The sequence below is a fragment of the Haemaphysalis longicornis genome, unplaced genomic scaffold, assembly GCF_048455015.1.
Source record: "Haemaphysalis longicornis isolate Haplotype H1 unplaced genomic scaffold, Haemaphysalis longicornis Haplotype H1 scaffold_10, whole genome shotgun sequence".
In the NCBI taxonomy this organism is placed as follows: domain Eukaryota; kingdom Metazoa; phylum Arthropoda; class Arachnida; order Ixodida; family Ixodidae; genus Haemaphysalis; species Haemaphysalis longicornis.
Window position 1 is genome coordinate 112,004,545 of NW_027526204.1, and position 14,975 is coordinate 112,019,519.

At 46.2% G+C, this 14,975-nt stretch overlaps 1 non-coding gene across 1 annotated transcript; it reads left to right on the plus strand.

Annotated features, from left to right (window-relative positions):
• Positions 1–3,061: 3,061 nt before the first annotated feature.
• Positions 3,062–3,133, plus strand: Trnae-cuc (transfer RNA glutamic acid (anticodon CUC)). Its single transcript has one exon. It is a non-coding gene; the product is annotated as a tRNA-Glu (tRNA).
• Positions 3,134–14,975: the final 11,842 nt, after the last annotated feature.

Consider the following 14,975-nt stretch of genomic DNA (forward strand, 5'->3'; position numbering starts at 1 on the left):
GGGCCGTTCCCAGAGGGGGGGTTTGGGGGTTCAAACCCCTCCCGAAATCTTTTCCAGGCAGCACGTAAACAATTCTTACTGTTGCTTTCAGCAAAACTACCCCCTTCCAAAAATTCATAACCCCCCCCCCCCCCCCCGAAAAAAATTTCTGGGTACGGCCCTGCGCTAAACAATCATTTTCTCCCATCCTTCATTGTGCTGTCGAAGCAAGCGGACCACCTGATAGTTTCTGACAGCCGCATCTAAATAGTCAGCGGTAAACATTGCTTTTTTTTCGTAGTTTCGCAACAAGATTTCGCTTCAAGTTTTTGATTGATTAATTGATTGTAGGGTTTAACGCGCCGACGCGATGCAGGCCATGAGGCACGCCGTAGTGGAGATCTCCGGATTAATTTTGACAACCTGGGAATCTTTAATGTTCGCCGAAATCTCGTACACACGGGCGTTTTTTTTTTCGCCACCATCAGAAAAGCGGCCGCCGCGGCCGGGATTCGAACCCGCGACCTCGTGCTGAGCAGCGCAACATCTTAGCCACTGAGCCACGACGGCGGGTACGCTTCAAGTTTTTGCTTTTCTGTACTTTGCTTTGCTTTACTCTGCTTTGCCTTGCTTTATTTTAGTTTACTTTGATTTGCTCTACTGTTCATTGCTTTGCTTTGGTTTGATTAGCTTTCCGTTCCTTTGCTTTATTTTGCTTTACTTTGATTGGTTTTAGATACTTTGCTTTGTTAACATTGTTCCGCTTTACTTTGATTCGCTTTACCAACTTTGATCTGCGTTTTTCTGCTTTAGTTTTCTTTGCGTCATTTTGCTTTGCTTCGATTGGTATTACTTTGCTGTGGTTTTCTTTACTTTTCTTTGTTCAACTTTGTTTTGCTTTGCTTGCTTTATTTTGCTCTGCTTTGGTTTATTTATTTTTTATTTTTTTTACTTTTCACTTTCCTTTGCATTGCTTTGCTTTACTTTGCTTTGTTTTACTTCGTTCTGCCTTGCTTCGTTTTACTTTGTTGTGCTTTGCTTGCTTTATTTTGCTCTGATTTGTTGTACTTTGTTCTCCCTTTCTTTGCTTTATTTTGCATTGCTTCGATTGGTATTCCTCTGCTTTGGTTTTCTTTACTTTGCTTTGTTCCACTTTTTTTCTCTTTGCTTGCTTTATTTTGCTCTGCTTTGCTTTATTTTTTCTTTGATTTAGTTTACTTTTCACTTTACTTTGCATTGCTTTGCTTTACTTTGCTTTGTTTTACTTCGTCCGGCCTTGCTTTGTTTTACTTTGTTCTGCTATGATCTGCTTTGGTTTACTTTGCTTTGTTGCACTTTGTTCTCCCTTTCTTTGATTTATTTTGCTTTGCTTTCATTTGCTTTGATTTGTTTTACTTTGCTTTGCGTTGCGTTGCTTTGTTTTGCTTTACTTTGGTTTGCGTTTTCTCGCGTTGCTTTGATTTGCTTTATTTTGCTTTTCTTTGCTGTATTTTGATTTCCTTTACTTTGATTTGATTTGTTTTGTTTACTTTACTTTACTTTACTTTACTTTACTTTACTTCACTTTACTTTACTTTACTTTGCTTTACTTTACTTTACTTTACTTTACTTTACTTTACTTTGCTTTCTCACGGCGGCGATGAAGTTTCTACAACCGACGCCGACTTGTGCTAAATAGGTAACCTCACTGGCCAGTACTTATCGCTTCCCTTGAAAAAAAAAAAGAACCGGGAAAAAACAGGCAACGAATTGTAACAAAAAAGAACGCAGAAAACAGACGTCGGACTATCAGGCGATATAGCTTATATACCGACTAGGAAAAAAGCGCTACGCTGAGTTCAATGAATCTGAACCATGCTACACACTGCAGCCATAATGATACCACGATTTCAACGCTTCCGGCTGCGTATATATTCTTATTAAGAACGGCGAAAGGGATGGGGATTATTCTGGCAACGTGACGCTGTTGCGAATCCATACCTGGCTAGGGAGAATATTGCCACCCGCCGCGGTGGCTCAGTGGCAATGGCGTTGCGCTGCTGAGCACGAGGTCGCGGGTTCGATTCCCGGCCGCGGCGGCCGCTTTTCTGATGGAGGCGAAAAGCAAAAACGCCCGTGTGTACGAGATTTCGGCGCACGATAAAGATCCCCAGGTGGTCAAAATTAATCCGGAGCCCTCCTCGCCGGATTACGGCGCGCCTCATCGCCTGCGTTGCGTCGGCGCGTTAAACCCCACAATCAATCAATCAGAATATTGCCGCGAACCATGTATGGGTTTGTCTATTTATTGTGCCGTAGTGCAGAGCACCCTAATATTACAGCTGTTCGAAGTTTGAACTCTTAGATAACGCGCCGCTGGCTGATGGGGATCAAGGCAGCCTATTAACAACTATTTATAGGCCAGGTAAGTTAACTGTTGAACAGCTAGTTAATTATTATTGTTTGAAACTCTTTTTGTCAATTTTATAATTCACCTGAAAAGGTTTAAAATCAAATTATTTCTAGTCAGATGCGTACATTTGACTAGGAATATCTGCTAAAAATAGTGGAATAATGAACAATCGAAGCATAAAAAGGTGCTAAATTGAAGTTTTGTGCCCGTTTATGTTTCGGCGTTTATCGTTCCATGCATTGTTAGCGTATATATTGTAATATGTAAATAGTTTCTGTGCATATAGCTTGCTTTACAAGTTATATGCACAGCAACTTTACAATATTACAACAAAACAACATTACAAGAATACCTATGCGCGTTCTTAGTCACCTTCCAGTTTAGAAACCGAGTTTGAATGACCCCATTTTATCAACCATTGAGGTTATCAACGACACCGTCGTATTAAGAGCGGGTTCGTTTCCCGGCCGCGGCGGTCGCTTTTCTGGTGGAGGCGAAAAGCAAAAACGCCCGTGTGTACGAGATTTCGGCGCACGGTAAAGATCCCCAGGTGGTCAAAATTAATCCGGAGCCCTCCACTACGGCGGGCCTCATCGCCTGCGTTGCGTCGGCGCGTTAAACCCCACAATCAATCAATCGTATTAGAGCAACCGATCCTTGAAAACAAAATACCTCTTAACCCAACCGAGCTCCGGCATGGTCTAGTGGTAAGGGTACCTGGCTCTCACCCACGAGGCCCGGGTTCGATTCCCGGTGTCGGGACATGTTTTTTTTTTCGCAACAAAACTTTGTTGTGTACTTGTAAGAGCTTTTGTTTTTCGGCCCAATAGCCACCTAGTGTTTACCACGAAATTGCACAGCGCCAGCACGCGCATCAATTCAGTAGGAGTAGGCGAATATTCGAAACTCTCGAATATCGCGGCGAGAACAGTTTTGAACTGGGCTTATAATCGAGTAGCAACATTCGAACCTTGTAATATTTTCGAAGTACTACTTAGTTTGAAAACGTAAATGGAGAGTTATTTCTACGAACTGGGACATACGAAATTGTGACTTGTTAAGAACGAGAAATGTCATACTAAAGAATCATGTAAAATGTATGCTGTACAAGTTTGAGCTAGTTAAGCGCCGGACGTACGCAATTCTAGTGCCTGACCGGAATCGACTGCTGCAAACAATGATGGGCTTCCTTCGTGACAGGCTTTCCCCCAAGACACTGGTGCGGTGCGTGAACGAGAGACGTGTGCTCAAGGAGCGCCTCTCATCTCCTTAGGCCACTCCACCCTAGGGCTTCGGTTTTCGCATCTTGATAACGTAGTCGCGCTCGAGATTCCCGGACAACACTCCACGGATAAGTAAGCCTAGCTACCTACTGACATGCATAGTCCCGTAGTTGCCGATTCTCTGGTTAAATGATGCGCAAAGTTAACTCTTTTAACCTTTAAAAAAACTATTTTAATCTTTAATGTTCCTTTTCCTTTAACAAGCGAAATAAATAATTGACTCAGTAGGCCATATGCATGCCACTGGCAACCAAACGGCATAGGAAATGGTGGACGGATGGTACAAAAAAAGCCCGATGACTCAAATAATAATAAAAAACACGTGAAATAATGCTTAATCACAAAGTATATATCGACAAGGCCATCGACAACTTCTGGCATGGCTTATACATGTCCGCATTTCTCAACGCAAAAAAAATCTCAGGCATATTTGAGGCAAAATATCGGCAGATAACCAAGAGTAACAGCGTTATTTTAAATACGAAAACACGTTGGGTACGTTTAGCACAGCAAAACCGGTGAACTTGCCTTTGTCTCGTTTTGCACTTTTGCTCACCGAGACAGAGCTTTCTTGACCAGAGGGCGTTGACATCGCGACAGTCGCGAAGCTAGTTTGCCAACCGTGCAACGTTTTTTTTTCCGGCACTTGCAGTTTTAATCTCTTTACACGTTTATACCTGGCATGAAATGCCCTTTGGAGGACCCATATTTAAGATTCTTGTGCGTACGGGCGTGCGTGCGGGGAATTCGTGGCGCATAGATTCCTTTGTTTCAAACAAATATACGCCAGTCCCTAAACACTTCACAGGATGTAATGATTGAAAAACATAACTGCCCGATTGCCGAACGCGTCCTCGCGTTGGTATCATCATCTGTTACCTTTCACATCTTTTCTAATATCGGCTACCATACAAGCACGCGCTCACATCGCCGAACGAGGAGGTTATCCCGCGGGAACGTACTTTGCTACTCGCCTATATGCTACGTATGTAATTAGCATGTTCAAATTACTCACGTAGGCCTCAGTGCACGCCTCTAACACACGCTTGCAAGTCAAAGTCCACACTGCTCATTCACTATGTCCACCTTTAGTCCCCCAGATTAACCGAGCTGTGGTTGTGTTGGGTGTGCGTGCTAGTGTTGCCTTGTGGAAGGTTCCGGCTCGAAGTACCACCCAGCCCGAAATTTACCCACCTTTCCTTATACATTGCCCATTTTAGGTGCGGAGTACCTTAGGACCGCACAATGTCCGTCCGCGTCCGCGCGCATACAATTTACAACCACAAAAAAAACAGACCCCGGCACGATTCGAACGTGTGTCTGGTAGACCAGACAGAGTTAGTGTCAGTCGTCTTACCCTTTGGGCTACGACCGTTTTTTTTCTTTGCTGCCTTTTTACATGTGAGCAAAAAAAAAAAAAAAATAACGCGCGCGGAACTGTCAATTGATCAAATACGTCAGTCTGGCTTAGGCAGGATTTTTATGTTGGGGTCATGTCTGTCTCCGGCCAACATAGAAATCTTGCTGCAGGGCAACCCAATACCCAGAAATGAATGCATACGAATTTTACGGCTTAGAATACATGAGAAAGGAACCAACACGGTTACCATACAGGCCCTGCACAATGCAGCCGTACAAATTGGCAGACTCATCGCCCGGATAGCCAATAAACACCACGGCCTCAAGGAACATAATCTCCTTCGGTTAGTTCAAGCCTTCTCCTATACATAGCCATTTATTTATTTCTCCGCCATCTTCATCTCTCTCGTCCTCTATCCACGCTCTTTCCTCCCCTTTCCCTTCCCACACACAGAATAGCTGGCCAGATATAATACCATCAGGCCGACCTTTCTGTGTTTTTTCATTTCAATAAAATGCCTATCTCTCTCTCTTATCATCAGCCAGATAACTTACGTTACTCCGTACCTGAAACTCAAGAAAGCAGAGAAAGAGAAAATAGACCGAATTATTCACGAAGCCACCAAGGCGGCTGTAGGCATTCCAATGGCTGCCTCCACAGAAAAATTACTGGAGATGGGCATTCACAACACGTTGGATGAACTTATAGAAGCACAACGCATTGCCCAATACAACAGGCTGGCGGGGACCCCAACTGGGCGGGCCATTCTGGAGTCGCTGCATATACCTTTCGCGGACCAGAATGGAACCAAAGGCGTCATTGAAGCGGACCTACGAGACAAAATACGTGTGGCCCCACTGCCTAGAAATATGCATCCGGAGTACCATCAAGACCGACGGCTTGCCCGTGCGAAGGCGCTCCACAAGCAGTACAGTGCCAACCCAGCGGTATGCTATGTCGACACGGCGAGCTACCCTGTCCAACGTGCGGTAGTGGCCGTGGTGGTAGATCAGCAGGGAAATGCAACCTCATCTTGTTCAATCCCTACGTCCAACCCAGAAACGGGTGAAGAGGTGGCCATAGCTCTCGCAATTACGGGCACGCAGGCTACTACCATCGTCTCGGACTCGAAGGCCGCCCTGCGCAACTATGCGCGCGGTAGGATCTCCACCACAGCCGCCAAAATCCTTACGAACAGCGCGACCCCAGTTTCGAGGCACATCCGCCTGGTATGGACGCAGCTCACTCGTCTCTCGCGGGGAACGAGATGGCACATGAAGCAGCCCGAGGATACACGAACCAGGCTGACTTCGAATCCGACAACGTGCCGTCTGTGACGGGGGGAGGGAGAGACTGGCAACTTACCGAGAGATTACTCAACACTATAGGCTGAGCCGACTGAAATTTCCGGCTGCCCACACTGCTCTAAACAAGCTTGGCACAGGTTGCAATCAAATACGTTCCCTCACCCTGCCCTGTGTCACCGCAGCTATCCGGATAGGTACACGGACAGATGTAAGTGGTGCAACATTGCAGCAGCCACACTACAACATATGGTCTGGCAATGTCCCCATAAACCACGGGCCTTTGAACAAGTAATACATATAAGAAGTAGTGAGCAGTAGGAGGCCGCACTGCTCAGCTCTCTTCCCGGGATACAAGTTGCTGTCATCCAACTGGCAGAGGACGCCGCCAGGGACCACGGGTTCCTGACCGCCGTCTAATGGGACGAAGTTACCGGACTATTCCGCACGGTACATTCGTCTTAAAAAGGATGACAATAAAGTATGTTCTCTCTCTCTCTCTCTGGCTTAGGCTGACGCTCGCGCTTCAATATTCTTTCAATTTCACCAGCTCTTCGAAAATAGGTATCCACTCAGGTTCGGCCTCTCGCACTTTATACACTTCTACAAAAAGATGTACCGCCTATTTGAAATATTCCGGTACTCTTCTCACATCAATGTCCCTGTACCTTACCGCCAATCTGTTCCGCCATATGCTGTGCTGTCCTAACAGCATGACGGTGGCATCTGGAATTCCACCTCATTTTTTTACAGGAAGGAACCTTATACCCTGAGTATCCAGCTGAAATTCTGTTTTGATTGTTCACTGCAAGATACCCCAAAAGAATACGGCCCCCCAACAGTCTAAAAAAACGTGTTCCATCGTCTCCAATTTTTTTACATACAAAGCACTCCGGTCCTCATGGGACAAACAATTGTTTTTGCTCCATCCATGTCTTTACATCAAGTTTACCCGTGTGCATTTTGAAAAGGAAGGTTTTCACGCCGAATAGAACAAGCATATTTTTTTACCATTTTCAAAACGTTCCGCTCGATCCCCAGGGTGTACACGCTTCCGTACAGCAGCACTTTGTCCACAATATCTTTCTACAGCCTTTTCCTCGTGACTGTACTCAAATAATCAAAAGAGAAACGTGCAGTGAGGAAACAAAAAGACAAGACCACTTTTTTTAAATAGCCCTTCACTCCACCGCTCAAATAATCGGTGGTTACCACGTACTCTGATAGCACATTTCCTATCCTCAATTGACAGACTGTTCGAAGAAAACGATCAGTGACATCCCTAAGAAAAAGAAACCTATTAACCAGATGCCTTAAAAGTAGATGAGTGAACCCGAGACCGCCTTCTCTGACCTGCCGAAAAAGATTTGTTCTGTTTGTTCTTTCCCACGTTGAACCCCTCACGAACACGGCAAACACCCGATGAATCTTCTGCACGTTTACTCTTGCACAATGCAACACTTAAAGCACATACCAAAGCTTGCTGGCAAGAAATAGATTGCCAACAGTGGCACGCGCGAACACAGACAATCCCCACCCTTTCCACTTGTCAGCCTTATCGCGAAGCATGGCAGTTTGCTCTCGCCGATACGGCTCGCTGTGCTGATAGTACAACAGCGGCACTCCCAGGTGTTCAGCGGGGCTAGTTACCCACTGCATGTTGGCAAATATGCCTGGAGTTGAAGGCCAGTTTCCATGCCAAAACCCTAAAGATTTACCCAGTTGACCGAACTGCCACTCGCTTCACAGAAACGTTTGACCACTTGTACAACCTCGAATGCACTCGTAATTTGTACAAAAAACGGCAACGTCGTCTGCGTAAGCCAGTATTCTAACTTGAGCCACACGGAGTAGAAAACCTTGAATGTTCTCACCCTTAGTCACACTTAAACAAAAAGACTCAATAAATATACAGAACAAAAGCGGGCTTAAGGGGCATCCCTACCTCACAGATCGTTCCACTTGCACCGACAGGCTTGTTTATAATCCGGCTTGTCGTACACCTATTGTACGCCATGCGTACTCCTTCGAGAATCACAGATCCTGCATTAATATGCTTTAAACTAGGAACAGGAGGTCCTGTGGCACACGATCAAACGCTTTTTCCAAATCCATCTGGATTGTGGCAACGCCCCCTCCCGTGGCTTCGCAACACTCTAGGACACATCGCGCCTTGTGTGTGTTGGAAAATATAGTCATTTCCTTTATTCCACATGTTTGGTGGGGCCCTACTAATTCTGCCATTACTGTCTGCATCCTTCTTGCAAATATTTTGATAAAGAAATTTACAATCCATTTTTGCTAAGCATATGGGACGGTAACGAGTAACCAGTTTAAGTTTGGTGACATCTTCAGTTTTGGGGATAAGTACAGTATGCGAATTTAAAAATGACGGAGGAAGGGTCCTAAGCTTTTGAGCCTCATTGACTTGGGCTCCGACCGTGAATTAGTACCCGAGAGTCAAACGGCTTACTCCCTTGCCTGTAACGGTGCGGAGTACCTTAGAACCTCCCAATGTCCGTCCGCATCCATTCGTGCGCACACCACCATCAAGCGAAAATCAAGCGAAATTTAATTTGAGCCGTGAGTTGCAGTTTCATTTAGGGAATAATCAAGGTGAAACTCACGGCTCAAATCGAACGACGGTCGGGCGCAAATCGGATGTCACTCGGGGGTAACTTGGATGTCATTTCGAGTCCCCATACTCCGCACCCTCGCCATCGTCCACGAAGTGGAGATGCTGCCATTTTTTTCTTTGAACTATTGCCCTTCTATTTGCCGTCTGTGTACTAGCGGCCCCGGACTTCCGACCTACCGAGTTAGCTAATGCTTTCGCGTGAAAACTCACGCCCGCTAAAATTCAGGGTGGTCCGACAACAGGTTCTGCGAATATGCTTGAATGCGGCAGTGGAGCCAATCAGGGGGTTTCAATGAATACATCTTGTCGAGGAAGGTCGGAGTATAAGCAGTGCTCCTGTCCGGACTCCATGAAGCAGAGTGGTCTGCTGGCGTGTCAAGGAGAGCTTCGAGAGGGCGGGAAGGTTCGCCCGGCAAGCCCAATAGCCACGTTAGCAGCTTTTGAACGCCTTGCGGACTTTATGAGTCATAAAAGGAGCTTACTCAGAAGTCCATTTAAGGTGAGGCGACCGAGGACCCGGCTCGCGCAGATAGAAGCCAAATTCTGCAATACTGGGCGCCATTCACTCACACTCACACAGAAAAATATTCACGTACTCACTCACACTCACGCTCACCAGTCGCCCTCACCACTCGCACTCACTCGCGCTCAGGCTTACCACTCGTCCAGACCACTCGCACTCCATAGATACATTCTCCTTAGATAAATTTATACTCCTTCGGAAAAAATATGGGATGATGCCAAAATTCGGGAATTTACCCTATTTGCGCACAAAATTCCATCTGAATTTTTGGTGACCTCTCACACCCAATCAGAGGTTGCATATAGGGAAAAATAACGAATTCCCAAATTCCAGGTGATGGTGATAACAAGACCTTAAGCGCTTTATGGGCTATTTTCTGTTGTCAGCTAGGTCTGATTCGTCTGCCAAAACAGCATCGAAGGGCCGGTCAAGTAATCCTCTTAGTCTGCACGCTGCTGCACACACCAGGTGCGTCCCTCACATATTTCTTTCCGGCGTTTAAAAACTGTGGCTTTACTGAAACCGTTCACTCCTGATGTTCGAAACTGCCGCGCCGACACGACGCATAATATCCACTGGACTACCACCCGGCGAGAGCTACGGGAAACATCGACCTCGACTGTTCTCAGCTCGCCCTCCAGGCGACGCTACATGGGGTGCATAGAACGGCGCTGCGTTGAGGTTCTGTTTAATTTCATTGTCCCCGGAATAAACACTTCAAGGCGTAAAGTGATAAATGCTCCCACATTTTAAAGACTATAACCTTCCCAACGCGAACATTTTGGTCTGTCTGTCTGTCTGTGTGTCTGTCGCTCGATTCAGCCACCAGGCCAAAAGTTAGAATTTTTAACCAGATGTTTATCAAGAAGAAACACTTCCAAACTTCTAAATCTGCTATTATTCTTAATACTTGCCAACATTGCTAAGCAAAGCGACAACATTAGGAATATTGGAAGTAGAACATACATACATAACTGATACCAGCACGGTTCCTTCAATTAAAATATACGTGGGTAAAATTTTCGGGATAGCCAACACAAGTAACGCGTTAAAAATAATATTTTAACCGCGAAATACAAAAAAAAAACTTGCTCCCAAGACTGGAGCTAGTGGCTTAAGCGCCCAGCCACAGAGTAACAAACGGTTTCAATGTATCGCACGCCGGCAGTGCGAACGTGGAAACACTGAACTGAATACGGCAAACCTTTATTGCGTTTATCGTGGGAGTACGAGACAGGAAGGGAACAGCATGTGATGTGGGCGGGTGAGAGATGAGAGGCAGTTATGGGGCACTGGCTGGATAGTCTTTATCGTCTGTTAACGACATTAGCAGCGAAACGAGCATACGCGACCAGTATTTTTTTTTTTTTTCACTCAACGTAATGTGGTCAGCGCTTGTGTCTGTTTGCCTTCTCTTTGACCAAATTTTCCGCGCTGTTGCCTAAGGTATCATGTATACCCAACTCCCCAACGCCAAGCTTTAGCGCGGCAGCGCCGTAGCTCGCCCGTGGGCGCACGGCCGCGCGCTAGTGAGGGGCGTTCCCTAGTTTTAGATGCGGAGCATCTCATGCTCGGGGCTGTGTCCCTCCCTCCCTTGTCGTCCGCCGTCCGCACTCTACTGCGCATGCGCGTCTCTTCAGCACCGTCAACGTTTGGGCTGACGTCAGCGCAGTCCACTATAAAAAGAAATGGTTAGACGGCGCACGGTTTCGATCCGATGACTCTCTGGCCGCAACGGGAGGTACGTGGCGCTCTTCCCACTGCGCTACAAACCGAGACGGGAGCATGTGCCACGAACGCGCCTTATGTCCTTCACTCGTTCAAGCTACGTCACAAAACTACTGATACAACTAAGGCACGCGGAGCTGAACGTCAACGGAAACGAAAAACTGAAATGGTCAACGGAATGGGAACTTCAGTCGACCCCATGGCTGCTTCGCATACTACTCAGGGATCCCCTACGGGAAGATGTGTACTTTTTTTTTTTTCGTCTTCCTGCAGGTGACAACGCAGCAATGCGTAGGGTGCGCTGAGGCGACTGTCATGAAAGTTCCTGTTTTGTGGAACAACAATTGAACTGGAACGAAACTCGTAGTACTTCGTACAAGAACAACAAAATGTGTGAAAAGTCACACCTGCGAATGAGTCGTCGAAGGGGATGAGTTTGCAAATAACAGCACGCTTTAAATAAAATTTGAATGTGACAATAACATTGCCCTAATTGGCAATACTTAGGCCTCACTTCTTGCACCAATGTATTACCGTGCTGGTCGAGGAACGGTCGGGGCGGTTAAACATTGTTATGGCTTCTCAAACCCGTGCTTCGTGGCCATGAAACCCACTTGCTTTTGCTCAGATTTGCCGTCGGCGCCAAACAATTCAGCAAGCAAATATTGGTCAACAACGCCTCCTCCGCGCCCCACTTACTTACAGATAAGTAAACGAATGATGTGCCTCCTACGCACCTTTGAACGAAAGCATGCAAGCCAATGCGCGCATGGCCTAAAATATTATTTGCTACAGATAACATTTATCATCATTATCATCATGCTAACTTTGTTACTCGCTTTGGAGTGAGCTACCTGTGAAATTTTTTGTGTTAACAGAATGACTTTTCTGTCGAGCGAATAAATTAAACCTTTTTCGTTCAGGTAGCTAGCACAACACAGAATAAATTTTTGGCAAAGATTACGTTATACGACCGAATGTTAAGACATAGGGAGGCAGCAAAGAAAAAAAAAGAATGTCTCCAAACTTTGCTTTGGCTACCTGAAAACAAAAACAGAACGGGAATACAGGGTGTCCTTTCCGGTATACTACGTCTGGACATCGAGTGCTTACCATTTGAAACGCAAAATGAAAAGCAACGAAATACGATCGAAAATTGAATATTAAAAAATGCGGCTGATCCCTCTTTCGTAGGAATCGGCAAGATACGAAAGTGAGACGCGCCTCCACAGAACCAGATGAATGTTTATTCTGCATCGATATGAACTGTCACGTCGCTATTTATATTTTGTCGGTATGGCACCGTCAGACTTATCGACATTAGACACTGGATTGCACGCGCTGAAGCACTGCGTAAACACGAAACCACACGTGCTCGCAAACCATGCGAACGAAACCGAACGGGTTGCCAGCGAATTGTTTGGTGAACTCACGGTCCACTGCAGCGAAAGAGCAAGATTTGTGGGCTGTCTTTTGTATGTGCTTGGTGAGCGACAACCTGCTGGCGCGTCGCTTTCGCAAATGTGCGACCACCGCGTCCCTGCTGCGTGGATTGTACGGCAGACAATTGCGTCGCGACGAGCTCAGGTGGCGCCACCTGTCGGTGCTCATTAGTATCGTGATGCTCTAGTTCATTTCACCTCTCCTAGACGGCAGCACCATCTAAATGGAGAAGGTTATAGGAAGGATATATGGCGCGTTCATACGGCTGACTGCGCTTCAGCTCGTAGCGGAGTCGGTAAAGCGTCTGGCACCTCCCGTTGCGGCGATGGAGCACCCGGCTCGAATCCTTGCGCAGCCTCTTTTTTCTTGCGATGTCATTTCGGTGAAAGGTAAGACGTCAGTCCGATCTTGGTGGATCCCGGCATAAGACACTCGTGTTAAAATACACATTGTAAGCAGATAAACTTCCCTCCTCGGCTTGGAAAGACTTATCGGTTGATGCTGTTAGCTCTAAGCTATCCGACTAGCCGCTAGATGTCTCTATTGTGATGGTGCTTGCTATAATAGGTGGGAAGAATAACATGTGTGATACTCCGCGTCATCTTTTCTCGTCCAATTGTTTTACAACGTGGGAAGAGGACCTTTTTTCTTTCGTCTCTTATCAGCAACAGAACTTTTTTTCGCACGCACAATCTGCGTTCTGCGTGTATTCGCCGAAATTCATTGTTTTACAAAAGCGAGCGTTAAAACTTTTGTGTCTCAAAAAGGTGTTTCTACCCACCGCAATTCTTAAAGCTTGTGTATTGAAATCTCCCATTTATTTTTGGGGATGTACTTCCTTGCATAAATTTCTTTTTTGCCCATTTCGTCATTTCTCTTTAAAATGTGGGGTTCGGAAAAATAAAACGCTTCTTTATTGCGGTTCGTTGCAAGCAATGGATACATAAGGTTGTCCGAGCTATTTCGTACGTCGCGATGTAGTGATGAACATCGACGAAAGCATTTTCGATTTGTCACATTTTCGCTACTATAAAAGGCGGCTGAGTCGTCTAAAGATAGCGGGGACACGGCCCAAGCTTGTAGAAGCCGGTGCTTATCTGTCTCTTTTGTGGCGCGGATTCATGAAGCAGAGCCTAAGCACATTCTTCCGAGATCTACTTCTCAATGATTACTTACCGTACCTTACATTCTGCATTTCGCAATATTCCGAGCCGTTGTATGAAAATTGCGTTGTTGTGCTGGTTTTCATGGTTAAATTCCAAGAACAGTTCGAGCAACCACACACCTAAACAACGTCCTCATGAAGTCATAATTGAACAGAGGTAGCTTAACATACACATGTCCTTTCAAATGCACGCATACTCATACGCTACGTAAGCGCTACACACGAAAATTTGCTAAGGTCTCTGAATACAAAGCGCGCGACCGAGCTTTGGACAATAAGGAGTCCATAGCGCCGACAATGGCGCCACCTCCTATTGTGCGAAGAGTTTCTATTCCCCAGGTTCAAACTATGCGCCTTAAGCCAGCTTGCGCGATCTAGTGATTCGCCCGCAACCAGCGTCAATCACGTACATGTTTCTATAGGTTGTATTCATTGAAAAGTTTAGCAGTAAATTTCCTCGCTTGGCAACACTGGAAACGGCCACGGAGATGGCCGATGCGCCAGGGACATGGCGCGGCTTGTGCCACTGCGCCCGCACACCGAAGAAAAAAAACACCGGCGTGCGTCGTCCCCTCAGTTTCAACCAGATTCCAAACAGTGGTGTCAATAGAGATGTTATTAATCGCACTCACATCGGACTGGAAGCATTACTTTGCGTTCGGTGGGGTAGAGCTTGGAACGTCCGACACACCTCATATGCTTTGCACGGACAAGTAGCGCCATCCCGCGGAGCCCGACGTAACCAGTGACGGCGCACTCACATGGTTGCCTTCATGCGTCCCTCGCCAGTGAGTACAAGCTATACCTCAAATTGAAACCAGACGCTCGTGCCTTGTCCTTGCGTTTTATTTCTAAAATACGGAGTATGGAGCAACGAGAGGTGTGCGACGTTTTACTTTCGGTTTTATTTATTCAGTTGGCACTATTTTGTTCTCATTTAAAGTACCTCGGCCGCCACGTTCTGCGCGGCGTCGGCGTGAAATAGTTGTTCAGTCAATGTCCGCCCCTGCGCGTTCCTGTGCTTGGTTTTTGTCACTGCCACGCCGCTTCGTTCTTGTTTTTTTTTTTTTTTTTTTAAGTTAGACGGCGAAATCTATGTCCGGCAGGTGTTCACACTGTCGTCACTTCTAGTTGGAACTAAGTCACTTCCGGTGGGAGCT